This window comes from Camelus bactrianus, chromosome 1, assembly GCF_048773025.1.
Source record: "Camelus bactrianus isolate YW-2024 breed Bactrian camel chromosome 1, ASM4877302v1, whole genome shotgun sequence".
NCBI classification, from domain to species: Eukaryota; Metazoa; Chordata; class Mammalia; order Artiodactyla; family Camelidae; genus Camelus; species Camelus bactrianus.
In genome coordinates this window covers 91,833,608-91,860,932 of record NC_133539.1, presented here as the reverse complement: position 1 = coordinate 91,860,932, position 27,325 = coordinate 91,833,608, and the positions used below count along the sequence as shown (strand labels likewise).

General features: G+C 40.8%; 1 protein-coding gene across 1 annotated transcript in view; it reads right to left on the bottom strand.

Moving 5' to 3' along the window:
- Positions 1–457: 457 nt before the first annotated feature.
- VEPH1 (ventricular zone expressed PH domain containing 1) overlaps positions 458–27,325 on the bottom strand; it is a 266,024-nt gene continuing 239,156 nt past the window's right edge. Inside the window, exons 14-15 of the transcript XR_012508920.1 lie at positions 4,014–25,387; positions 458–3,519 (exon numbers count right to left, since the gene is read on the bottom strand). The gene's annotated coding sequence lies outside the window, so the exon portion shown is untranslated. The remainder of the gene's footprint in view (positions 3,520–4,013; positions 25,388–27,325) is intronic.

Below are 27,325 nucleotides of genomic sequence, written 5' to 3'. Positions count from 1 at the left end.
ATACTAAGAACACCTACCACAAACTGTTGTTGTCAGGTGAAATGGTTATATGTTAATTAATTTTCTAGTCATTGGAAATGCAAATTATTTACCTGATGTTGGCCAATGGTTGATGCCTGTTGTTTTGGACCCAAGGATTTTGGTCTGCCAGATGTGAACAGTTTGTATTCATTCATTCATTTTTAAAGTCTTATTATTTATTGACAACTAAGTACCAGGCTCTATTCCAGGCATTGGGGATATGGTGATGAACAAGACAGAGTTTGCCTTCAAGGAGTTTGTAGATGATACACAGATATACAAATGTGATACTTCTGGTTAATGCTTTAAAAAAGGAAAATAAAAAGGATATCTGAGATAGATTAATAAGTGAACAAAAGGAAGTTCCAGCACAATATGTATATTGTGATTCCTTTTATATGAAATTAACTACATATATGATGAATTACTAGTAAAATAAAAATGCAAGCCTGTATTGTTTATTATTAGATTCAACAGACAAAATTATTCAGTCAAATAACCCTAACAATTCTGAGACATTCACTCTCAATTTCTGTACTTATTAAGGACCATAACAAATAGTTCAGAGTTTGGTGCCAGTCCATGGGCCACTCTGAGTGGTATTACTCTTTGAATTTTTCAGTAGTGAACATATGTAACGTATATTTGCAATTAATTAAAAATCCAATTCGGTATGATAACAGGAATAGGTACAAGGTAAAGAAATGGTTCTGTGGATGGGGTAATTCTATGAACAAAGCAGCTGGCAAACAGGAGGCAATATATGATCTAGGTTTCAAAGGCTACACAGGGATTTGTCAGAAGGGTAAGTGTGGAAGAGCATTTTAAGCAGAGGACAAACAGGAGCCAGGACAGGGAGGTATGAGATTGCTTGGTGTGTTGAGAAATGCAGGGGACATCTGTTGTTTTAGCCTGCCCAGCATCCTGTCTCCCTCCTTTCATTTTTCCATAGGGACCCACAAGTTCTCCATTCTCAGTGTAGGTGGTTTGGGTGGGGCTGACCTCTTCCCCAGCATCTCCCATCCCCCTCCACTTCCTCCTAGTGATTGGTTCAAGACAACAGCCAAGTGGACTTGGCTGTAGCCCTGGCCAGGGACAGGGAGAAAGGTGTTTGTTTCTGCTGGGACTGCTGAGGAGGATGTCAGCCCGGAGCTACAGAGGAGAACCGGCTTGAGAATGGAGCCAGCAGAAAAAAGCAGAGAGCAGAGATAGAAACCCAATCCAGGACTTCATTTATGCCCCTCCTTCTAGCCGTATTGTATATTCTACGCCTGGGATTTTCAGTTATGTGAACAAATAACTTCCTTTTTATTCCTTTATCTTAAACTTATATTAACTGAAAGAAGACTTACACGAGGAATGTTCTGGCATTCTAGAAAATAGTGTGTGTCTGTACAGCAGGGACTGAAGAGGCTGCAGAGGTGGGCAGGGGCTGGAATGTGAGGGGCTGGGGAACAGGCCCTCATTTTTGGAGGCTTTCATGAGCTCTAGGGGGTGTAAAGCAGTGATTGCCTCAAGAAAAATTAAGAGTTATAAATCAGAAACTCTAATATTAAGACCATTTATTTCCTCAAGCTTTTTAGTAGCTCCATTTTTGTTCCCCTTTGTTTGTTTCCCTCTAACTGGGCCTAGGCAATCAAAAATAGAAAGGACCTAGCAAGTCGCTGAAAATGACATTTTAAAAAATGATTCCATTTTCCTTTTAAGGATTGAGAGTTATAATTTTATTTTGAGCAGTGAAGGAGCTGACCTCATTTAGTAGTGTTTTCTATTTCCAATAAGCATTCAACACAAGCAGTCTTTCACTGAAGAAACTTTTAGGAATAGGAAGAATCAGCTTTTCTGAAGCTCCCTTCACATTTAATTAGTTTTCTCAGCGGGAACAGGAGGTAACTTCTGGGAATCTGAGTAACACATTAGCTATTTTGAATATTATAAAACAAAGATAAATGAGCCTCACATCAAGTTCCCTGCATAGTTACCACATCTCTTTAATATACAATTCCCTAGAGTTTTTGTCTTTTATAGAATTTTTCATGATTCCAGGTCAACTGTTTTGCAGCATGTCCCTTAATTTGTAGTTGTTAATGATTAAATTATTATTAGATTCAGGTTAAATATTTTCCCAGAAACACTTCATAGATGATGAATCTTTCTCTAAGCTTCACAGCAAGTGACACTTGATGTCCAATTATTGTCCACTTTTCAGTTAATTTTGATTATTTGGTTAAGGTGGTGTCCACCAGGTTTATCCACTGGAAAGGTACCCTTACACCTCTGTAATAAGTCATCTATGGGATGATTCTTTGATAGTGAGTAGTATTTTTTTTAATGGAGGTATTGGGGATTGAACCTAGAATCTTGTGTATGCTAAGCATGCGCTCTACCATTGAGCTATGCCCTCCCTCCCCCCCTTTTTTTTGCATTCTTACTAACAGATTTTATATACATTATTTCAAAGAAGAAAAATGGCTCAATATGAAAGTTTGTAGAATTGGAAAGAATTATTTCAACAAACCTCTAGTGAGTACCCACTAAACTATATTACACTACATGCTAAGACCAAAGAGGGGAAGACTGGCCAGTAAACAGAATTCCGTAGAGTGACAAAGACCACATTAAATGTGAGGAAAGGGAAATTCAAAGAAATGAAATGATGAAGATTTTAGATTGAGTAGCAGAGGTGAGGTTAGAACTCCGGTTTTCCTGATGCCCAATCCAGTGACAGTCCGTGACAGCATCCAAAGGCTCTAGGGTAATGCTGTTTCTCCGGGGTAGATGTAACATTGGTTATTACAGCAAGAATAATTCACCTTACTGTGTAACCAAAGAACAAGCTTTCTCCAGGCCCACCACAGGTGCTTTAGAAGAACTGTTATTTAGAGTGATTTAAATAATGTACCCTGTGACATTAAACTCACTGGAGACCTAGTCTAGTTTTGTCCCAGGGTAATGTTTCCTCATAGTGGCAGTGACACACACACACACACACACAACCGGATATTGCTCACCTGCCACACCTTGAAACTACAACAGAACACAATTTTCTACTATTCACAAATCATGACACAATTCAGAGCTATCTAAATCCTACAGCCTATGAGCAACTGCTTACAGTTGATACATAATTGCTTTATAGTGTACAGTCTCTTCATACATTATCACCGGAATCTCAAAAGCAATCCAGTGACTCCTTAAGCTGGGAAGCATAGATGGGTGGGAGATGTCTGCCTGGTTACTGTTTGCCTTTAGGTTTAAATGTATCTAGAGTATAACCAATTTTCATAATAGACACATAAGGGAAATAGTCTTATACATACATTTAATCATCAGTTTATACTTCTTCATTCAGTTCCAGCAGGATTATCGCGGCTTCCAACTTAAAAGCTGGATCTGGAGGTGGGCTGTTTTAGGCATTATTCTGGTGAATGATGAGATTTCTTTTCGGCTGTTTTGGCTCTGTAGACCCTGAAGTCCCAACCTGGTCTCTTCCCTGAGCTGAGGGAATTCAGGGAGAAATAGGCGGTTGCAGGGAAGACAAAAGCCGGAAAAGCTCCATTGTACTCCCTTCTCAATAGTTTCAGGAACTGGTTTTAAACGTGAAGGCCACGTATCATTTGCCCTTTGTTCACTCTTCTCAATAAAGAACCAACGTTCCGCCTCCTTTAAAGAAGCGAATTTAATTAAACAGGTAATCATTACGGCATTTACAATTTTTACGTAAGGACTCTGGCGATAACTCCTTCCTCCAGCTGCTAAAGGGCCACCTCAGATCTAGAGGCAGGTTTCCCGAATGGCTCTGCCGTGGGAGAAGTGGACGATCAACTAGAAAGTCCTTTTCCCCTCTCAACCAGCTCGGCGCCAGCCTGGTGCCCACACCCGGACACAAGTGCCCTGAGTGCACCCCCAGCCCCATCCCACCCCAGGGCCCGCTGCCCCCGCCAAGCCCGCAGACAACAGCGCTCAGCTCTGCCACTGAACACGTGCAAGACCTGGCTGGGCTGGCGTGGACTCCGGGGGCGAAATGATTTCACAACGAGCGAGAGGGAGGAGCGCGCCTCTTCATCACTTCTAGGAAGGCTGCAGCCTGCCAGGCCGCAACGGCAACCGGGAAAAACCACTCACGAGCCGTAAAGACGGCGACTCCAGGGCCACGCCCCGCGCACGCGCGCCGCGCTCTGCCTTCGCGTCGCGATCTTGCGGCTCCCTCCGCCAGCTGCCGGATCTAGCTCGTCGGCCTTCTCCATCCGCCGGCCTTCCGTCTCTGCGCGGTCGGCTCGTCACCGGCCCCTCCCTCCGCCCCCCGCGGCGCCGGCCTCTTGTGACGTCATTAGAAGAATCCTCCCGCTTAGTCGTAATCTGATGCCAAGCGCGGGGCTGGCGGGGTGGGGAGGTCGTCTGTTCCTCCTCTGGCCTGAACAGCTCTTGGAAAGGAAACCTCTTTTGTAATTTCCTAAGACTTCAAATTAAGCCTTTAAACTGTGCCCGTTTCCTGAAAAGGGTGAAAACGACCCCACACCCTAGTTGATCTCCTTTCAACCTGGGAGTTCTGTTAAAAGGGAACTACAAACTGTGTTATTTGGGTGTATTTGGAGGCTTTTGCTTGTCGTTTTGTGTGTTCCCTTAGTGTGTAAAGGGGACGACTGACATCCATAAAATGAAAGCTTTGTATATCGAGGCTGGGATAAGCATTACCTCATCTGGCTTGATGAGATTTCAATTTAGTTTTGTAACCTTAAAGCCAACACACAAAAAAAGAGGTGTATCAAAAATAAAATACGAACTTAAACTTACAAGGGGCAAAGGTTTTGCGTACCTTTTACAGACGATAAAAGACCCAAAGATTTCTGTGATCTGCCCCAGAGGGGTGGAATTCAGGCCAGGTCAATACTGTGTCCAGCTTGACGAAGGCTGTCTTTAGAACCCGCTGGGCCTAAGCGTTTTTTGCCTGTGTTTTTTTTTTGTTTTTTTTTTTTTCCCTTCTCCCTCACTTGTCTTTTTCTACTTTCCATGATTTTGGTTTTCTTCCTGAGGTCTCTTCTTGTATCTCCTCACTCCTCCTTTGCTTTCTCTATTTCTTTGACTTCCTCTTTTTTTTTTTTTTTTTGATAGTTGAGCCAGCCTTTCCTTCCTCCTTTAAATGCCTCTCCCTTAGATGACCATAAAAGGAAATAAACAGAAGAATTTTTTAAAGTTGTTTTTTTGTTTGTTTTTTTTTTGCTTTAAGTGTTTTTTTGGGGGGAGGGGTAAATTCGTGTATCGTTAGATACACATTTTCTTCTTATAGCTGCCTCCTACATTCTTCTGTAGATGTTCAGGGAAAGCAGGAAGTGTATATGAGGAGAGAGAGAATAGTGAATAAAAGTGAGGGAGTGTGTGGTGAGCGGTTTAGAATCAGAAACAGGAGAAAAAAATTATATAAACAGAGAGGTGCTCTAAATGCTACAAGACTCAACTCGGAAATAACAACATAGTAGGTTCTATAAAACCCAAGAGACACATCACTTCCAGTCAACCCCTGTGCACGCCTCTGTGATACATTGCCTCAGATGATTTGTGTCTTTCACCGAGTAAACCTGTAGCTTTAGCTGCCCCAGAAGAAATAATCATAGGGGTTCTATCTGTGAAATAATAATATACCAGGGGCTCCAGACTACATGCCAGCCTGAAGGCTTCTCAGCGTGGTGGCCCCTGTTCTCAGTTCTGCCAGTGGATGTTGTTACTCTTGTTCTGCACTTGGGGAACCTAAAGAACAGGGAGTCACTTGCTTAACATGACAGGAGGCAGAGCCTTTTCTGCTATTTCCAATTCTGTGGTCTCTGAGCGAACATGCCTACTAATAAGGAATTCATATCTAATTTAAAATGAGTAATACAATTCACTAACATATACTATTGCCAGCTGACTGATGTATGCTCTCTTATTACCAATTTCTCTGTTGGTGTTGTTTTATTGTGCTTGGTCAACAAAAACTTGCAGAAGTTGGTTGGGAACATAGTTTGTATTTTGCCAAAACATTTGAAGGTACTCCTGAAGTTTGGTTTATGTTTTAGTTCCCTATATGAAAGAAAATGCACTGCTCTGTATTCCATAATTTAAAAATTGTGAGAACCTTGAGGGCATTATGCTAAGTGAAATGAGTCAGAGAAAGGCAAATACTATATGATCACACTTACATGTGGAAACTTAAAAAGCCAAACCCAGAAACACAGTAGAATGCTGGTTACCAGGGGCTAGGTGGGGTGGAGGAAATGAGGACATATTAGTCACAGGGTACAAACTAGTTACAATGAATTCTGGGGATGTAATGTACAACTTGGTGACTGTAGTCAACAATACCGTACTGTATACTTGAAAGCTGCTTAGAGAGTAAATCTTTTTCCCCTCAGCTTTATTGAGATACAATTGACAACACTGTATGAGTTTAAGGTGTACCATGTGCTGATTTGATACATTTATATATTGTAAAATTATTTCCACCATAGTTAGTTAACACCTCCATCCTGTTACATAATTACCTTTTTTTGTGTGTGGCAAGAACACTTAAGATCTACTCTTTCAGCATTCACACTGAGATCTACTCTCAACATTCAAATATGTAATACAGTATTATTAGTTATAATCACCATGCTGCATATTAGGTGCCCAGAGTTTGTTAATCTTTTAACTGGAAGTTCAAACCCTTTGACCAATACCCTTTCCCATTTCCCTCCCCCCCAGCCCCTGGTGACTCTACTGTCTGAATTTGGCTTTTTTAGATTCCACATATAACTGAGATCATACAGTATTTGTCTTCCTCTGTCTGACTTATTTCATTTAGCATAATGCCCTCAATTCCAAGTTGTTTCAAACAGCTTAAGTTCCTTCTTTCTCATGTCTGAATAGCATTCCATTATAAATATACACCACATTTTCTTTATCTATTCATCCATTGATGGACACTTAGGTTGTTTCCAGATCTTGGCTAATGTGAATAATCCTGCAGTGAACGTGGGAGTGTGGATAGCTCTGCTTCCTGATTTCAGTTCCTTTACATACCCAGAAGTGGGATTGCTGGGTCATATGGTAGTTCTATGTTTAATTTTTTGAGGAATCTTCCATAGTGGCTACACCAATTTGCATTCCCACCAAAACAGTTCGAAGGATTCCTTTTTCTTCACATTCTTGCCAACATTTATCGCTTGTCTTTTTGATGATACCCAAAGGAGTGAGGTGATACCTTGTGGTTTGATTTGCATTTCCCTGATGATTAGAGGTGTGGAGCACTTTTTCATGTGCCTGTTGACCATCATATATCATCTTTGGAAAACTCTGTTCAGTTCCTCTGCCTACTTTTTAATTGCGTTTTTTGTTTGTTTTACTGAGTCGTATGAGTTCTTCATATATTTTGTAAACGACCCCTTATCAGACATATGATTTGCAAATACTTTCTTCCATTCTGTGGGTTGCTTTTTCATTTTGTTGGTTTTTTCTTTTGCTGCACAAAAGCTTTTTAGTTTGATGTAGTCCCACTTACTGATTTTCGCTTTTGTTGCTTGTGCCTTTGGTATCATGTTCAGGAAATTGCTGCTGAGACCAATGTCAAGTTTTTCAGCTATGTTTTCTTCTAGGAGTTTTATGGCTTTAGGTCTTCTGCTTAAGTCTTTACTCCATTTTGAGTTCATTTTTGTGAGTAGTGTAAGATAAGAGTCAAACTGTATACTTCTGCATGTGGTTATCCAGTTTTCCCAATAACAGAGTAGATCTTCAATGTTCTCAACATAACAACAACAACAAATGGTAATTATGTGAGGTGAAGGATGTGTTAACTACTCTTTTTATTAAAAAATAAATTTTATTTCATCAGGACTTTTTGTGGGGGTGGTGGGGTTGGTTTATTTATTTAATGGAGGTACCAGGGATTGAACCCAGGACCTTGTGCATGCTAAGAATGCACTCTACCACTAAGCTATCCCCGCCCTCCCCAATTGTGGTAAATATTTAGCAATTTACATGTGTATCACATCATCACATTGTGCACCTTAAACTTACATAATGTTATATGTCAATTATATCTCAGTAAAGCTGGGGGAAAATAAGAATGATTTATTTTAATGACATTTGGTAGCTGAATAGTGAAAAGAGAAAAAAAATGATAAATTCTATTATTCCCATAATGTCTGTATAATGTTATATGTTTACCCTGTAAGTCCTGGGGCCATGTTCTAAAACTGCCACTTATTCTATACCCAACTCTGTCATACTCACATTCAACTCTAAGAGAAATTTCCTTTAGCTGTTTTCTCAAAGTGCATACAACATAGTCATTAAATCCCCTATTTAGGGTTCAAGGCCACTGAAACTGCCATGCAATGATTTTTCTTTCCCAGGGAAGCAGATGGAATTGTCAGACTGTGCCCACTGTTTTTAATAAGGCTTGCCAATATCTGTGTGTCCCTTCCAAGAGATGGGCTGCATTCCTGCTGTGAGGGAGGAGAACATGTAATCATCCCTTGCCGAAGAAATCAACACTTTTATTTAGAAATTATGCTCGCTTGCTTTTACTCTTTGTTCTTTGGACGTACATTCTATGTCTCCAAACTGACTGACTGAGGAGAAACTTGTGTGTTAGTAATTCAAAAAAAGTAGTGAAAACCTGCCCCAAGGCCTGGATTTGGGTGAAGCAAGTGAGACTTGCTTTAGGGGCAAAATTTGAGGGGGCACCAAAACACTCAGTAATCAATATTATTTTAATGCAATATTAAAAAAAATCAAAATTAATAGTAAGAAATCTCTAATAAAATATTAAAATTTCAATACAGGCATATTAATTTCCTAGGGTTTCTGTACAAAGTACCATAAACTGGGTGGCTGACCAGAAGTGTCTTGTCTCCACTTCTGGAGGCTGGATGCTCTCAGGGGGAACCTCAGGCCTCTCCACTAGCTTCTGGTGGTTGCCGAAACCTTGGGTGTTCCTTGGCTTGTAGCTGCATCATTGCAACCTCTACCTCCATCTTCACATGGCCTCCTTCCCTGGGTGTCTGTGTGTCTTTCCTCCTCTTATAAGGACACCAGTCATTGGATTTAGGGCCCACCCTAATCCAGTATGATCTCATCTCATCTCAACCTAATTCTATCTGCAAAGACCCTGTTTCTGAATAAAGGCCCACTCTGAGGCTCCGGTGGACACAAATCTTTGGGAGACAGTATTCAGCACTGCAGGCAGGCTCAGTAGTACTGAGTTTTCCTTTTGCCTCAAGATCCAAGGTGGCTCAGCATGGTATCCCCCCTTTCAGTGGCTGGCATAGGCTGGCCACTGCCAGGTGAGCTGCTGTCACATCAGCTTTGGGGCCCAGGACTTAGAAGGCCTCTCTGTGTATTCTTCCTGAGATGTTTCACCCATTCACCTGCCTCAGCTTCTACATACCTGAATGATGACTCCAGAATATCTCCAACCTTGCTGCTCTCCTGAGTTCCAGACTCCTTTTTCCAATGGCTCCTGGAGAGCCCAACTTACTGGCCTGCAGGCATCTCAAGTTGAACTTGTATCTTACTCAAGCTTTTATGTTTTTTTGTCCTCTTTCTCTGTCTCCTTTACTGGCATGCTCATCCAGCTTGCCTCCAGCCCCAAACAAACAAACAAACACCCTTGAGGGTCCTTCTCCACTCTGGCCTCTTCTGCTCCCTCAACACTTTATCTGGTTTCACCCCAGAGAGGTTTCTGGATGATCACCATACTCTGCCATAGTTCACAGCAGCTATCAGCCCAGAAACAGAGATGTTCCAATAGGATATTATATTGATTGTGATCTGCTTGGAAAATAAGGAGTTGTGAATTTGTTGCAGGTTTAGATATTAAGAATATTTTGGTGCAGAAAGTACAATGAATTACATATAATGCTGTAATTGTCAGCATGACTTGGACATTATATTTTGATGTTTGGAATTGCTAAATTTGGTTGCCCTAAGCAGATTTCTCCTATCTCTCTCTCATCCGTAAACACTGCCTTCACTTTTGTGCTCTGACAGAAATCCCACTCTCCCTGAGGACACTGCTCCCTGTCACCCTCTCTGGTAGCTGCTCACAGGTCTCCGGCCATCCCTGGGAATAAAGGTGGGGTGACCGGGACACCCCCCCACCTCAGTTGTTAGTCTTCTGTTATCAACTATACCTATTCTCTATAATGCAGTCAGTGACGGAGCCCTGGTGCCTTTCCCTCATTTCTTGCAGATTTTTATCTCCAGGCTTATGTCCACTCTTGGAAGCAACTCCTGAATTCAGGATCTGAGTGGATGAGCATCCAGTAGCCAGGCCTCATGGTTCCTTGATTCTCCATCTAATAATCAGGTCCTTTCCCCTTAACAGCTGTTCACCTCCCATGGGCCTGCCTATATTTTGTCATTCCAGATCCTAGCCAGAAAATCTGTGTCACTCCCCTATCTCCATTCTTTACAGCTAACTCCTTCCTAGCAGTTCTTTTCACCCTGTCATATTCACTTACCTGGCTTAAATTCTATGATCAGTCCTTACAATCACTGTCTTGCATAACTCTCTCAGTGCCCAACCTAAACCCGCTCAGCATAACATAGCCGCAGAAAAACACAACGATGCCAATTAGGCTTATTCTAAATGCATGACCCCAACTCCCAGTAGATCTTTACTTCTGTCTGGCAACCACCCATTTCCCTGGTATCTTCACCCTTTCCTAGATAACCCTTCTGGATAACATGCACACTCTCTCAGACAACTAGTTTCCACACCTTCCATTCTTTCTTGTAAACTCATTACTTCTTCTATCTTCACTCTCCGTTTTCTTAAGAGAACAGAAGCAATCCAAATAGAACTTCCATGGCTCTCACCACCAGAGCCACCTGCCATCTGCATCTGGGTTCCATACTTTGCCTTCCCTCTGCTTCTGTTGGGGGACCATCCATGCTCCTAACAAAGGGTGGCTGTTTCGCTTGTGTCCACGATCAATTATCAATCAATGAATACAATCATCAATGGATTATTTCCACTAGTACACAATCTGTGCTTTGTCCAACTAGAAAACAAGCCAACTTTTGTTTTGATCTCACATCTCTTCCAGCTACTGCTCCGTTTTTCTGTTCCCCTTCACAGCAGACACCTCAACATCCCTCCAGCTCCTCTACATTCTTTTGTGGACCCACTCAAACCGGGTCTCAGCCTTGCCATGCCAGCAAACCTGCTCTTGTCAAAGTCACAAAGACCTCTACAGACTGGCTAATTCTTGCACATCACCTTTCTGGACCAATCAGCAGCTGTGACCCAGTGGCATCCTAATTGCCTTCCCAGCTTGTCTGCTCTCAACACAGAAGCCACAGTGATCCTTTTAACACCTACATTATCTCATTTCATTCTTCTGCTTAATATATTCAGAATTAAAGCCCCAATCCATATCATGCCCTAAAAGCCCCTCTGACTTTGTCTCTCAGGAACTCTCTGGAACCCCTGCTGCTCTCTCTCCCTCACCACTCCCCCTCCAGCCACATCAGCTTCCCAGCTATTCTTCCTTCAGACCTGGGCGTGTTTCCCTCAGGACATTTCTGCAGCCAGTTCTCCACCATTATTATCTGCCCCTTCCTCCCTTCCTTCCATCCCCCTCCACTAGACTGACACCCCTCAAAGGCAGGGAGGCTGGTCTCTTCATTTATTGCTGTAATCTCACTGCCAAGGACTGGGCCTGATGCAGGGCGGGCCCTGTTCCAATATATATATATTTTTAAGTTGAAGTTCAGTCAGTTACTGTGTGTCAATTTCTGGTGTAGAGCACAATGTCCCAGTCATGCATATGCATACATATATTCATTTTCATTAAGTTATTATAAGATATTAAACATAGTTCCCTGTGCTGTACAGAAGAAACTTTTTAAAAAATCTATTTTATATATAGTGGCTAGCATTTGTAAATCTCAACCCCCCAAATTTATCCCTTTTCACTCCCTTTCCCAGGTGACCATAAGATTGTTTACTATGTCTGCAAGTCTGCTTCTGTTTTGTAGATGAGTTCACAATGTCCCTTTTTTTTTTTTTTAAGACTCCACATATGAGTGATATCATATGGTATTTTTCTTTCTCTTTCTGGCTTTCTTCACTTAGAATGACAATCTCTAGGGCCACCGTGCAGCTGCAAATGACATTGTTTTATTCTTTTTTATGGTTGAGTAGTATTCCATTCTAAATATACCACAACTTTTTTATCCAGTCATCTGTCAATGGACATTTAGGTTGCTTCCATGTCTTGGCTATTGTATATAGTGCTGCTATGAACATTGGTGTGCATGTATCTTTTTGAATTAGAGTTCCCTCTGGATATATACCCAGAAGTGGGATTGCTGGATCATATGGTAAGTCTATTTTTAGTTTTTTGAGAAATCCCCGAACTGTTTTCCATAATGGCTACACCAAACTACCTTCCCACCAGCAGTGTAGGAGAGTTCCCTTTTCCCCAGCATGTAAATCAATGAAGTTAGAACACTCTCTCACTCCATACACAAAAATAAACTCAAAATCTTAAAGAGTTAAATATAAGACAAGACACTATAAACCTCCTAGAAGAAAATATAGGCAAAACAGTCTCTGACATAAATCTTAGCAATGTTCTCCTAGGGCAGTCTACCCAGGCAGTAGAAATGAGAGCAAAAATAAACAAATGGGACCTAATTAAACTTATAAGCTTTTGCACAGCAAAGGAAACCATAAGCAAAACGAGAAGACAACCTACAGAATGGGAGAAAATCTTTGCATATGATGTGACTGACAAGGGCTTAATTTTCAGAATATATAAACAGCTCATACAACTTAATACCAAAAAGCAAACGCCCCAATCCAAAAATGGGCAGAGGACCTAAACAAGCAATTCTCCAATGAAGACATACAAATGGCCAATAGGCACATGAAAAAGTGCTCACTATTGCTAATTAGCAGAGAAATGCAAATCAAAACTGCAGTGAGGTATCACCTCACACCAGTCAGAATGGCCATCACTCAAATGTCCATCAACAATATTTGTTGAATAACTGGAAGACAGTCTTGATTTGTCCTGACCCCGTACGTTCCAAGGTATTATGTTGTCTTGGCCTAAAATGCCCTTCCTCCCATCTTCACAGTATTTATTTCTTCAGACTCACCTTTTTTGGTGAAAAGTCTTTTTCCCTAGGCTATCACCTATACTGTTGATTTTAAATATACTTAGCCACAATTCCTTTATCATACCTCAAAAATTTAGCACTAACACACTATTTTCTAATATGTAGCCCTTATTCAAAGTTCCCCAACTGTCCCAGTAATGTCTTAAATTTTTTTTAAATATTTTTTGTGGGGGGTAATTTGATTTATTTATTTATGTAATGGAGGTACTGGGGATTGAACCCAGGGCCTCGTGTACACTAGGCATGCACCATACCACTGAGCTATACCTTCCCCCCTAGATTTATTTTTTAATTCAATAAGTCGGGTATTAGGTAGGTGTTTTCTATCTGGAGACTCATTTCTTTCAGTTTGGGGGAATGTTCTTTTATTTATTCAATAATATTCTACCTTCGCTTTAGCCTCATTTCTTTTCAGAACTTCTATTATAACGTTGTGGAGCCTCAGTTTATCTCCTAATGTTTCTATTATTTTCCCCATTTCTTTACTTTTTTCTTCTTTTTATTTTATGGGAAGTTTCCTTAAAATTCTCTTCTAACCTTTCCATTGAAATAGTTTTCCTTCAGGTTATTATACTTTTAGTTTCCAAAAGCCCTTTCTTCTTCTCTGATTTCTTCTTTTTAAAAAAGCTTTTCAATAGCACCTTCTTTTTTTGACACAAAAAAAGTGCATCTGCTGAGTTTTACTGTGTAGTCTCTATTATTGGCACCTTATTCTTGTGTCATGGGTGCGACAGCCTGTCTTCTTTTCCAGAGGACACTAATTTCTTTGAAATTTTTTTCTGCTATCTACATTGTCTGTTTCTTCTAACTTTTTTCTTTCTAATTTTTTTTTTTCCTTTTCGTCTTGCTCTGTGTTTTTTATGTTGCAGGCTTTCTAAAAATGTCTGGTGATCTTTGTCTGTGAGAGTGAGTATGGTGGAAAAGGCTGATTCTGGTGGTAAAGGGGAAGCCTGATGCATGGAGGATTAACACTCCTAGAGTAACTTGATTTCTAGAGGGCTTGCCCATGTTAGCACACAGAAGGATCTGTCACGCTCTAGTTTTGGAGGAGGGGCAAATTGGCCTGATCTGACAGCTTTCTGGGAATTGAGTGGGCAAAGAGGTTGGGATGTCTTGCAGACCAGTATGAAGATGTCCCCCAATATTATTCTATTTTCGGTTCACTTTTGGCCCCTGCCTTTTGGGGAGGGGGAGGGGCACTTGATCTCTGAGTCTCCAGAGTCCTGGGATGGGACAGGATTGCTAATCACTGCTCCCCTCTCTGGTGACGCTTGGATTTTACCTTTTTCCTAGGTTAGTCACACTCAGCCATCACGCTGCCATCTTCCTAAAAATGTGATTTGGTCTGCTGTTTTTATCTTTCTCATTCTTTATTTCTCTGTGGATTTATAACTTTTACTTTCTTTTTCTATCTTTTGAGGCGGGGAGTTTGGGAGAAGAAATAAAAAGCATATGTTCAATTTCCATCTTTTTAGGTAGTCAATAATTCATTATTAAACTTTGTAGATGATCACTGCATGGTTTTTCCTTAGAAAATGACTTCTTCAAATCAGATATAATTAAATATGCCGTACTTTATTTTATCATGGGATTAAATGTTCCACCAGTTAAAGGAAACTCATGTGTGTTAGGGCCATCTAGTGGACGACTTGAATTTAGCACCATAGATTTCAAATGTAACAGGGCACCTTCTGAAACCTATGGAAAGAGCTAGAAAGCATCACTTATAATGCCTTGTATGTCTCTATGCAAAATCTCCCCAAATAGAAGTGTCTCATCTATTAGATGGGAAGGTCATACACCCGTTTATTTTAGTACTCATTCTATTTCATCTTTATGGCTATCTTAAAGTCTTACTGTTGAAATTTAGAATGTTTCTCTACTAATATCCTTGTGGGAGATGAAAAAAACTGACCTGATGGTTCTCCTTTCTTTATAACAGCCTTTTTATTCAACAATTTTTTTTCTCCCTTGGGATGTTTCACTAGTTCCTGGCTGGCTCTCTTAGGAATTAATTGAAAAGGAAACTGCAGATAGGATTAGGCTGCTGGACCTGGTTGAACAGTAGAGGCCAGGCTTGGAGGTACCTGTGGCCAGCTGAGACAAGCTGCCAGTGAATTATGCTGCTCTGCGGTCATTAAGACTTCATGTTACCCCAGTGAATTGAAAAGACATGTTATCCAGCCTCTCAGTCTTACCATCAATAATTTACTTAAAACCAAACCAAACCAAACCAAAAACTGATCTGAAGATTTCAGGCAGAAATTTAAAATTACTTTTCTCTTTTCGTAACTCCAAAAGGATTTTATGATTTTACTTCCATAGCTACAGGATCTGCTGTAGATATCCCTGAGCCTCAGTTCAGCAAAATTGTGAGTTTCCACAGTGTCAAAATATATGAATCGCTAGTGCTTGAGCCAAGTGCAAACCAATTAAAGTTTTAAATAGATCAAGCATTAGCTGAAACCCGCTGCATAATTTAAATGCCATCTAGTGGCCAAGTGTCATCTTTAGTCCTCAATCGAAACAGGTTTGGTGCCTTCTAGTATTTTTCTTAGAGTGATTTACCAGATAGTTTTGAATTAGGGATATTATAGCTTCTGCTCTTGGAGTGAAAAGGAATTGGAATATTTCTTGATCATAAAAAGCATTTAACAGCTTGAAATGTACATGACTCCCAGCTCTTACTCCAGGCGCATCTGCTTATATAGCTGCAAAACAAAGAGCTGTTGCTTGGTTTGGTGACTACGGCATTAAATAGCACCAGTAGTTATAACTTATTACTTTGTAACTGAAAAACAAAAAGCAGTATTATATGTAATGTGAGGTAACTAGTATAGGAACAAAATTCTAAATATTGATGACCAGAAGATTTAAAGGATCGACAATCTTCAGCCTCAGAGAATTGAAGTGCATGAGAGAGACATAGCATTTGACCATAAATGAATGCCATGGGCAAGTAAATCAGTGTGATAAATAATGGTGGCAGCAGCAGTAGACACTGCTGAAGGCTTAAATGCCAGACGCTGTTCTGAAGGCTCCGTCCATATTAACTCACAACAACCTTATGAGTTGGTACTATTATAATTTTATAGACAAAATTGAGGCATAGAGTGCCCATTATTGAAAGGCTGAGTAGGGATCAAATATTTGACGTGTCCTTTGGTCTCTTAGCTGGTTTGAGTTTTGGCTGGTATCACTTGGTTGAAGGATTTTTGGAGAATGAAAAAAGTCCCTTTAATAGAACCACAGTAAAGTCAGCCTTGATCATCGCGGCCTGGGGCTCCAGGTAGGGTTGAGGATATTGGCTCAGGGATGAGGCAGAGCAAAAGGCTCTTTCTGGGTCCCTGATCAGATCAGCCTTGGTTAGACCTACCTGTTCTTTTGGCTCTGTGGGGTAAACTTCTGGAGAACTGAGAGTAGGTTTCACTTTTGTGTAATTGTGCCCTGGGGTTATTTGTAACCTCCTCTCCAGCTTTCTACTCCAGATAGCAGAGAGGTGATTGACTTGAATGTAAGCAAACTACCTGTCTGTGGTAATGCAATAAATAGGACATCAATAAGCATTTTTCTTCTTGGTGGTCACAAATCTGATTCTGTTCTTTCAGTTCAGGCATGTGATAGGCGAAAGCCTTAAAGATAACAAGTTAATACCTCACACAGCGCTTTGTTGATTTCAATGAGCCTCACAAAGTGTTTTTGAGGTCTATAACAATGGGTTTATTATCCTCAGTGAACAGATAAGGAAACTGGGACTCAGAGAGATTAAGTGGCTTGCCAAAATACACATGAATATTGGCATAGAATGAAGACCAGAATACCTGGCATTCCACTGTGTTATTAACACACACACACACATTTTTCCAGGTACTAGTGTAAATATGTGTGCATACGTAAATGACGACGTCAAATGCATGTTAAGTAAGGTTGCCTGATTTAAAGTGAAAATCATGCTAATTGCAATTTTATCTTCTATTCCCTGCTTTCTCAGTTACTGTTAGAGATGTTCGAAAGAAAGTCAGAGATCAAATCAGCACTGTAGGTTAGATATTTGGGTTTCCACTCTCAAAGGCAGAATCTAGGTAATCTTTCAAGAGTTACTCTAGTCCTCTAATTTTATGTTTTAATTAAAAAAGTAGAACTCTATTTTAAAAATGTTTTCTTCATAAAATGACATAACTTTATAGCAGTTTTACAAGTTTATCATGCCTAATACAATTTATCCAGAAGGAGGCAGCATTTTACTATTAAATTGATGGTTCTGCAAAGATTCTAAGTGTTTTTTTTTTTTTTTTTTTCTTCTTCTTTCTTTAAAGTTGTAGACTACCTAATCACACACATCCAAAAACCTTTCCAGGCAATTGTTCTTGGGTATCACTAGAGCTTTGCATATTGAACAGTTATAAAATCCAAATCCTGCTCAGATTAAACACATCTAAAATTACAAATAGCATATATGGCAGCCAAATTCATTGGTAGGAATTATTTTTGCAGTAAAGATACTGATCAAAATATAGAGTTGAACAGAAGATGGAGTAGAAGGGAAAATGAATGATTCAATATTTGCTAACTTATAGGAAACAGATATTTGATCAATAAGAGATCAACTTAAGAGAAAAAACTTCCAAATCATTCAGAAATAAGGATAATGAATTAGTTTTAATCATCTACCTAACTTTATAAATGTAACTTGCTTTTTCTTTCCTTGTGTTCCTAGAATCACAGGATCTTTAGGAGGGACCTTGAAATTTTATGAGACACATTTCAGCAATTGCTGGTCAGAATTCATTTCATCCATCTTGGGAAGTGAGTCCAACTGCTTTCAAAGAATTAGGAAGAAAGGGATTCTATCATGATAGGGGAAATTCAAGTATAAGAATGACAGTATGGCACGGGGAACTTTTTCTCTTGCCCTGTGATGGACAGAAAAGGCCCAGAGCTAAGAAGAGTAATTGGGGTCTACCACTTTTTCCAAAGTTTTCCTAAGGGGCTGAGGAACTGGGCATCAGTCCCCACCTACACCCCCTGCCCCTTAACACCCAGTCCCTAGTCTATAAAAGAAGCCTGGGGAAGAGGAGGGTGGGTGATTCCTCTCCTTGCTATTAGGGAGGGATTTCTCCTGACTCGTATCACCAAGTGAAGAAAGAGGATCCAAGACAACGGCTTTTAGGATCAATTCCTGGTGACCTGTGGGTTTTGTCCAGAAATCTCACCGAGAGGGGATGAATTACTCGAGACTCTGTGGAAAGTCAAGAGAGCGAGAGGGAGTCGGGCACCAATTCCTCGAGCCTCTCAAATGCTCCCACATTTATTGTGTACAATCAAAGGAAAAATCACCAACAGCTGTGTCATGGAAGGTAGGCGATGGAGGAAAGACAGGATCGGATAGAGATTATAGAATCAACAATGAGTACAAAGGCTTAATTTATCTTCAGAACAGACATGGGGAGAGGGGAACAAGGTAAATTCTTCAGACATAAGACGTTGATTACAAAACAAACCACCAGACCAGCCAGTTCCTTGTCTTGGGGATTGTAGACTATCTAAAAAGCAGAAAGCATGCGCAGCGTTTATAGCTGAGGGCATTGGTCATCGCTTTGCAACGAGAAGAGTAAACCCTGAACTATGGACCTTTGCTTATGATAAACAAGACGTGTCCTGCATTTATAGCAGGGGACAAACAATGGCTTTGCCATTGGAAGAATTCCTAGGCTAGAACCTCAACTATGCAAGCAAGGCATTGTCTCTGCTTTTTACGGCAAGGAGACAGCAGTGAGGATGCACAGGCACCTGCTAGCAAAGCAGTTACTAAGCACATTTGTTCTTCTTAAAGGTCACAAGCTGCTGAGGTCTGTTACAATTTATTAACCCAACCATGGGCTCCCACAGTGACCTCTTCTTAGACAGCAGAGTTGCTGACTACCCATTCCTATCAGAGCAGATAAGATGAAAGCTGGGAAGAGCCGGCTGGCCAAGCAGAAGAGGTGACAGCGGAGCAGTGATCTTGCTCACCATTATGTGGCATGGCCAGGGTGTGAGAAGTTCCTTAGGACAAGAGGACACATAGAAGGGAGTTATCCTTGAGCCAGCTTGCTGTACAACCCTCCGATCCCTCTAAGACTATGCACCATGGATGGGGGTATGTTACTGGGGCAGTGGAGGGGGTGGTGGGAGAGGTCCAGCTAGAGCTGAATCTTCCAATGAGAAGATCTCTCTTGCTAATTTTCACACATGCTGAAGGCAGACTGTGGATGTTGGAAAACACACTCAGGCTCACTGCAGAAGCAGAGCAACCAACAGAGAGAGGGCTACAGCTCTTCCTTTCCTTCCCCTTCTTCCTGATTCCAACACTTGATGCAGCCAGGCTGGGAGAGAGAGGAGTGGGTGTTTCACAGCCAGGACTCCCTCCAACCCCATCTCACTCTATGCAGTCAAAAGTTCAACTCATTCTGTCTCTGGAGCGGTGGGAGAGGGAAGAGATGGAATTTACACAAGAGTCTGAAACTGAAATTTTATACATTTTTTTTGAATAACCAAAGGTGAATAGAAAGTGAGGTAATTTGTCCAGGAATAATAGGAAAGGGAAATGTGGAATATGGATGAAGCCAGGTACAATTCTAATGACCAATTCCAGTGCGTCTAGTTTCATCACATACAGACTGGGAAAACTTCAAAACATCTAAGAGAATCACAGTATCCAATATGGAATCACCCAGGCAAGAAAGCAGAAATGGTTGAAGGTAGTGTTTAAACATAGACAGGATCAAATACAGAGTCCCAAGGATCCCTTGGCTTCTGTGTGATGTGGAAGGACCCAGAAGTTCTTGCTTGTCCTGATGAATGGATTGAAACCAGAGGCCTACTGTGGTAGCAATGAGTGGGACCCCCATGCAGGCTTCTTTCAGGCATGGCTAGAGGATGAGGTGGAGATAGACTCAGAGGATTTACTACAGAGGCTACAGTGGAGCTAGTTCATAGAGAAAAAGGCCCCTGAGACCTCCAGCTTTGCCAAAAGAACTGACCATGAATGTGTCTAGCAGGGTATGACCAGGTGGTACAGGGAACATCTCTGAGGAGGCCAGCCCTGGGGTCAACCACACCCTTCAGCTGCCCCCAAGGGTATGCAATCTCTGCCCTACCTGTAAGTCCCCATCTTGGGAGAAGGAAGGAACAGGAGAAGGGGAAAGTCTTCGAGGGAGTTTGAACTTCGACTGACTGCACATTTATCTGGGACTGTTTAAACCAAAGTGACCGACTGATTCTTAACTAGTAAGTTTTGTGTCTCTCTTATCCTGTCTCATCCTACCATCTCAAAAAGTGGGAATGGGTCTATGATAGACTTCTGAGGCTGCCATAACAAAATACCACAGACTAGGTGGCTTGAACAACACAAAAGTATTGCCTCACCGTTCTAGAGGTTGGAAGTCCAAGATCAAGGTGCCAGTAGATTTGTTTCCTGGTGAGAATTCTCTTCCTGGCTTGCAGACAGCCACCTTCTCACTATGTCCTCACATGGGAGAGAAAGAGGGCTCTGGCATCTCTCCCTCTCCTTACAAGGGCACTAATCCCATCATGAAAGCCCCACTCTCATGACTCAACTAAACACAACTATCTCCCAAAGGCTCCATCTCCAAATACCATCACATTGGAAGTTAAGGCTTCAACGTCTGAATTTGGGTGAGGGACACAATTCAGTCCACAGCAGTGGGCTTGTGAGGAGGTTTATATCATTTATAGAAACAGCATGACCCCACAATCTTTTGATGTGCATAAATTATAGTGTGTCATTAAAAAACAAATTCTACCTGAAGTACTTTCAGTTCCCCATGTCCCCACAGTGGGAACAGTGTGTGCTGGGTGGAAAGACTGAAGGGGTGGAGGGAAGTGGAGGCGGGAGGAAGTAGAAAGAGGCTGGGAGGGAGAAAAAGAGAAAATTAGAGGGAGACAAAGAGGGAGGGAGGGAGTGATGTGGAGAAGGGGGAGAGAAGGAGGAAGGAGAGGCTTTTACAGGGAGAGGGACTCAGAGAAGATGGAAGTGGTGGAGTTTGCCAGAAGGACTGGCATTTGGTTGGGGGGGAGGAAGTAGAGAGGGTTCTCAGGCAGTCTTGCTCTGTAACATTTGGAGTGACACCCTCCTGATTGCCTCAAGACCTTCTGTCAACAAACACACTCCTCTTCCCTCCCCTCTTTTACAGTTTCCAGTTTGATACTAGGGTGTGCTGGGACCTGCAGGATTCGGGGTTACACACTCTCCACGCGGTGCTGACCCAGACTGCAGACGAACAGGCCCCATTATGATGAAGTCTATCTTGTGTCTGATTCTGTGTGTTGTCATTTATGACATCCCTTCCTGTTTTGTCCTGTTGGAGAGCATTCTGCCCCTGACCTGTCAACAGCGATTTAAACTGAAGTCTGACTGGGAAGCAGCCTCCCGATTTTTCTTCCCTCGCTGGAATAACCTCAGTCTCTTTCCTCTTTCTCCCTCGGTTGCTGGAGGCTTTCCCTCGGAGTCTTTTCATCGTCTTTAGCCTTCCTTGGGTTTGTCCTGTACTTCCTCAGCTAATTAGCCCGGAGTAGGATTAGCCAACACCACAAACAGAACGTGGCCTGTACGTCTGAGTCATGCTCTATGACTATGTATTTATTTCTTCAGGCTATTTGCTTAATTAAATAAAAGGCCAAATTTTAGTTATAATAGTGCCAGTGATTTCAACTGTCTGCTGAGGTACTCTCACTCCTTCAGACTTAGATCTCTCTGCCTTTTGCAACAACATTGTCTGGAGGACACAGGTATTACATGGTTTTTTTTTTTTCTAGTAGTTTATTTTCAATGTAAAACCCTTAGTGACTATTTCAAAGTATGATTTATTAAAACATTTAGAGTACATGTTTACTTAAAACGAGAGAATTTTAAGTCTGTCATAAACATCTATTTTGGCTGATTACTTGCCTAATGAGGCGTAATATACAAAATGCTGAACATTCCATTCAACCATGTGGGACAAACTGGGAATTCTGAAGGATTAAATTTCAGCCCAAGAAAATGGGAAAATTCCATACAATTAAGAGGAGACAGGAAGAAAGAAGTAGTAAGTTTGTAATTTTCTGGGAAAAAAATTAAAGAAGAATTTTTTTTTTCCTGTGTAGAAAGTAGGGGAAAGACTCAAAGAATTTTAAATATATTGCCTTTATCTCTCAGGGTAGATTTTGTGGACCACTTTAAGGCTTGAAAATAGTGTTTGCAATAGCTGATTGGATTAGTTGTACTGAGGGCATCTTTCGTAGTCAAAGACTATCTGAAGATAATACTCTTGAACATCACAGGACTTACCAAATACCTCAATACTCGCAATCCCATGAAGTAACAGATGAGGTTTTAAAGGCTTTCTGGAGGCTGTGTTGAAATTTTTTGGACAAGGTCAAAGGTATTTTGACATATCAAGTACTTAATTTTGTTTCTGATCAAAAGAATAGAAAAATAAAGCCATGCTTGAGAATGTGTTATAGGTGCAAAGTAAAGTGAAAATGTGAGCAAGGTAATTAAAATGCAAAATCTGAAATACTCATTTAAAGGCAAAAGTAAGTTCAGATTGAATCCTTTATTGAATTGATTTGTTCTCTTTATGAAGAATCAGCCTCAAAACTAGGAAGTAATAAGATTAGAAATGTTTTTGTTATTTGTTTGCATCATTCTGGTGGCAGATTATTTGAGCCTTACTTGAATGGTACCTAGCCCTTAGGGGATATTTGCTCTAAGTACCTACTTTGGCTGTTTTAATTTCTTTGACCCTTGCCTTATTTGTTTCCATTAATTCTCTTGTTCAAAATGGAAAGAGGATGGCTAGAAATGTGCTTTTAGTTCTCAACTTTGCCTATTTATTTTCTGAGTGTCAATGAACTCATTAGTCATAATGCAATCATTGGTGAGAGAGGACCAGGGATATGCATTGAGAAAGAAAATAAGAAGATGAGGGCACAGAGGGAAGATGGGACAGATTTACTTGTCAGTGCTGCTGTGGTTATATCAGATTCAGGAAGTGAAATTAACATGCCTGTGCCCAGATCACACACATCTGGTGGTATCTGTTTACCAACACCCAACACCACAGAAATCATTAAGTCACCTGAAGGATGCATTACATTTTGAAATGTGTGACACAGGTGCAGTTCACCTACCCTGAGCCCCTCTTCTTCTGGTATGTAATTGTGTGTTTTCCATCCTTGTAAGCAGACCAGAGGTGACATCATACTTGAGGTGTAATCTACATGGTTGCTTAGCACTGAGGTGGAACATAGATAGTTCTGGAGAGTTGGACCCGAGGTCGGGAAGGGCAGTCTTGTAAGCACAGAAGAAAGGAGTATCAAACAGTGCACATATTTTGGGGAGCTTGACATTCTAATAAATCTTATCATAAATACCTACCATTATAATACTTTATATTTGTATAACAATTTTGGTCTAAATATCTTGGAGATTTTCCCAGAAAAAGCATTGCCATTATAGTTCTGTTTTTATATAAATAGGAATAGGGGATCGCAGGAATTAAAGTAACTTCTATGGTGTCATTTAATGCTAGATGAGGCTGGGAGTGGGTAAGAAGTATAAAAATCAGGCAGAAACGCATATAACAACGTTAGCCAAAATAAATCTGGAAATGTAATTCCAACAAGTCTTCACCTTATTTCATTTTTTGCCTCTTTCCTTCCTAACACCTCAAAATTCTTGTATTTCATTAAATTTGCTCTTAAGGATGTTGTAGAATCCAGTTTGTGAAATTTAGCCAGTATATTACCTCTTTTAGAGCTACATTATATTTTAAGCCTTTTCTTTCTTTGTGAAAGATGAGCCTTGTCTGCAGTAAAAGGAATTTCAAAGTTAACAGAGGGTGACAAAACTTTTTTTTTGGAAGTACAGTATCCTTTCTAGTACAGTTCTGCTTGCCTCATCTGTAAGTATTGATGGCTTTTGTCTGTAAATACCTCTTAATATAAGTAAGATACAAAAAGTCAGAAAGTCCTAGTTGAGTGGAAACTCATCAATTAACTTTGAGATGGTCATAGTAGTAACAGAATTTTCTGGCCATTCCCTGACATAAGAAATCTTCACTGATACGTTTTCTGGTAATATTGCAATAGCACATGTTACCGAGTTGGTAACAGTTTCTTCTTCCCCACTACCTCCTCCCCAAGAGTACTGGGAGAGACTTTTTTCCCAAGGATTTGTTGTTGTTGTTGTTGTTGTTGTTAATGGAGGTACTGGGGATGGAACCTAGGACCTTATGCGTGCTAGGCACGCACTCTACCACTGAGCTGCACCCTTTCCCCGCCCCTTTGGAGAGACTTTTAATTAAAGATAAAATAGCAAATTTGTAAAATAGAATATCCTAAACATTTAGACTATTTAAGCATATTGTTTTAAAAGATTCTATTATATTTGTGAAAGATCACCCATATTCTATTTGGTAAAATAAAAAAGCAAATATTTGATTGAAGACAACAGCTGAGTTCATGTTTTCAAGATCATCTATCTCCAAATCAAAATATAAATGCATTACGTTTGTTCCAAGGATTCGTCAGTTTCTGTATGATTTATTCTTGTTGACAAGGGCAAATACATTGAATTAAAGTTTTATATCAAACTTATGTCCTATAGGATTTAAAGTAAACCAGTCTGGATGACACATGGGCATGATGTAGAAAATCACTAATGAAAATAAGGTAGGATTCCAAGTGTACCAGATGTCTGTGTTTGTACATGTTATATATTTAAAAAAAGGATCTGTGATTTCATAAATCTAAGGCCTTGATTTGGCTTGAAGATTCTGATATTTTAATGAGCCTCCCAGACCCTCTCTTCATCATTTCTTGACTATCCCAAAGCCTCCACATCTCCACTGTTGCCAGCGCTGGGTATGCTTGTACCCTAGACCTTGTTATCACCTGCAAGAGCTTTACCTCTGAATTTTTAATTCCTTTGGCTACAACCTTTTCTCCTTCAGTCTCCTCCGTTTCTCAACCCCTCTGAAATGATTCGTCTTTCCACCCCACCCCAGCACTCACCCATGTAGCCTGGGACAGGCTCATTCCAGAGTCTTGTTTCTATTTCTATGAATTTGGTTAATGTGAGCCAAAGTCACAGAGGTTGCTTCATACTCAGGGTATTGATAAAACCACATTTCTGGGTGTGCACATACAAAGGACAACTAGAAACCACCTAGAAACACAAAACAGAAGGAAGGACAATGGAATAAGCTGAAGATATTAGAAGACAAGTCAGATGAAAGTTCACTCAACTTCCTTCCACCAAACTGTCAACCCATATATATCCATATTCATCATTTTCCTTTGTAAAAATGGGGGGTGGGAATCCTTCTTATTGTCTTATGCCACCTTGTGCAGTCACACCACGGGGGCAGTCAGCTCTGAGGTGACATTGCTCAGTCACAACTGGAGCCCTTCTTGGAATGACACCAGGTGCAATAACATTTTTCCTTCTGATCTTAGCTGGGCTTTCAATATTAGAAGCCAGGGGGAAGAGTGTGTGTGTGTCTACTGGGAGTTTTGGAGTCGTCCGCTATCTCTAGCAGGCTCCTTTGTCCTTTCCCTACAGCCGTCCCTGAGCTTTCTGCAGGATGCCTGCTCTGGCGTTTCCTTCTGGCATTGCCTGGTGAGGAGTTTGCCTGGAGGTCATGCTTCACTCCATAACCAGTACTCCAACTGGCTTACCCTATAATACTGACCCCGTATATGTCACCCTTTCTAAGAAATCCATACCTTTATGTCTTATTTTTTATTTTTCTTATTTTTTATTGAAGTGTAGTTGGTTTACAATGTTAGTTTCAGGTGTACAGCAAAGCTTTCAGTTTCTTTTCCATTACGGTTCATTATAAGAAACTGAATATAGTTCACTGTGCTATATAGTAGCGTAACTTTGTCTTCTTTTTTTGTTAAGGGGGAGGTAATTAGGTTTATTTATTCATTTATTTATTTTTAATAGAGGTACTGTGATTGAACCCAGGACCTCAAGCATGCTAGGCATGCACTCTACCACTGTGCTAAACCCTCCCCCCTCTATATCTTCTCATGCTTCTGCCATTTGCCTCCCAGATCAGGTCACGTCTACCCTCGGGAGAGGCATGACACAGCTGCCCCAACATCAATTTTACTCACTAATAAGAAATAAAAACTATTATTTAAACATTTTTGGAATAAACATAAATACGTTAGGGGATAGAATGTAAAATCCTTTTGAACTTTAAATCTAGAACTATGAGAAAATTTCTCGTATAAGCTGGATGGAATTCTGGCTCTGCTCCTTGTTTGGCTTCCTTGGCCGTGTGGACACACAGAGGGGAGAGGTGAGGAGCTCCGCTGCTCTAACTTGCTCATCTGGTTAACTTGGACTTGTTCTGGCTGAGTCTTATATGGACCCTGTTCCAGCATGGTATCTTCTGATAGGCCATTCTGGATCCCTCTGGCTGGTGGAGATGTCTCTTTTCCATTCCCAGAGTCATACATAGTTTTCTTATGGCCTTTGCTTATGATTTTATTATTTAGTTATTTAATAAACACATATAGCACTTACTAAGGGTAAGGCAATCTTCTAAGTGATGAATATATTTTAATTCTCACAACCACCATATGAGGGAGGTGCTGTTTTGTGTATAATGTGTGTATGTGTTGTGACTGTACAGTTGACCCTTGAACAATGTGGGGGTTAGAGATGCTGACCTTCCACACAGGTGAAAATCCACATATAATTTATAGTCAGCCATCCATTTCTCCAGTTCCTCTGTATCTGAGGATTTATCATGGACTGTGCAGTATGGTAGTATTTACTATTGAAAGAAATTCCCGTGTAAGTGGATTTTTGCAGTTCAAACCTGTGTTGTTCAAGGGTCATCTGTGTGTGTATGTGCGTGTGCGTGTGCGTGTGCGTGTGTAGAAAACTGAGGCACAGAAGTCAAAGACTTTCACACAGCCACTACAAGCTCTAAGCCAGAGCCAGAATTTGAACTCAGATATCTGACTTCTAAGTCACTATGTTTGCTGCCTCTTGCATTAATTGTTGGTTAACTTCTCTTCTTCCCTCGACTTTAACGGCCTTGAGGACAGAGTTTTATTTCTCTTTGTGTCCCTCCAGCCTAGCAAG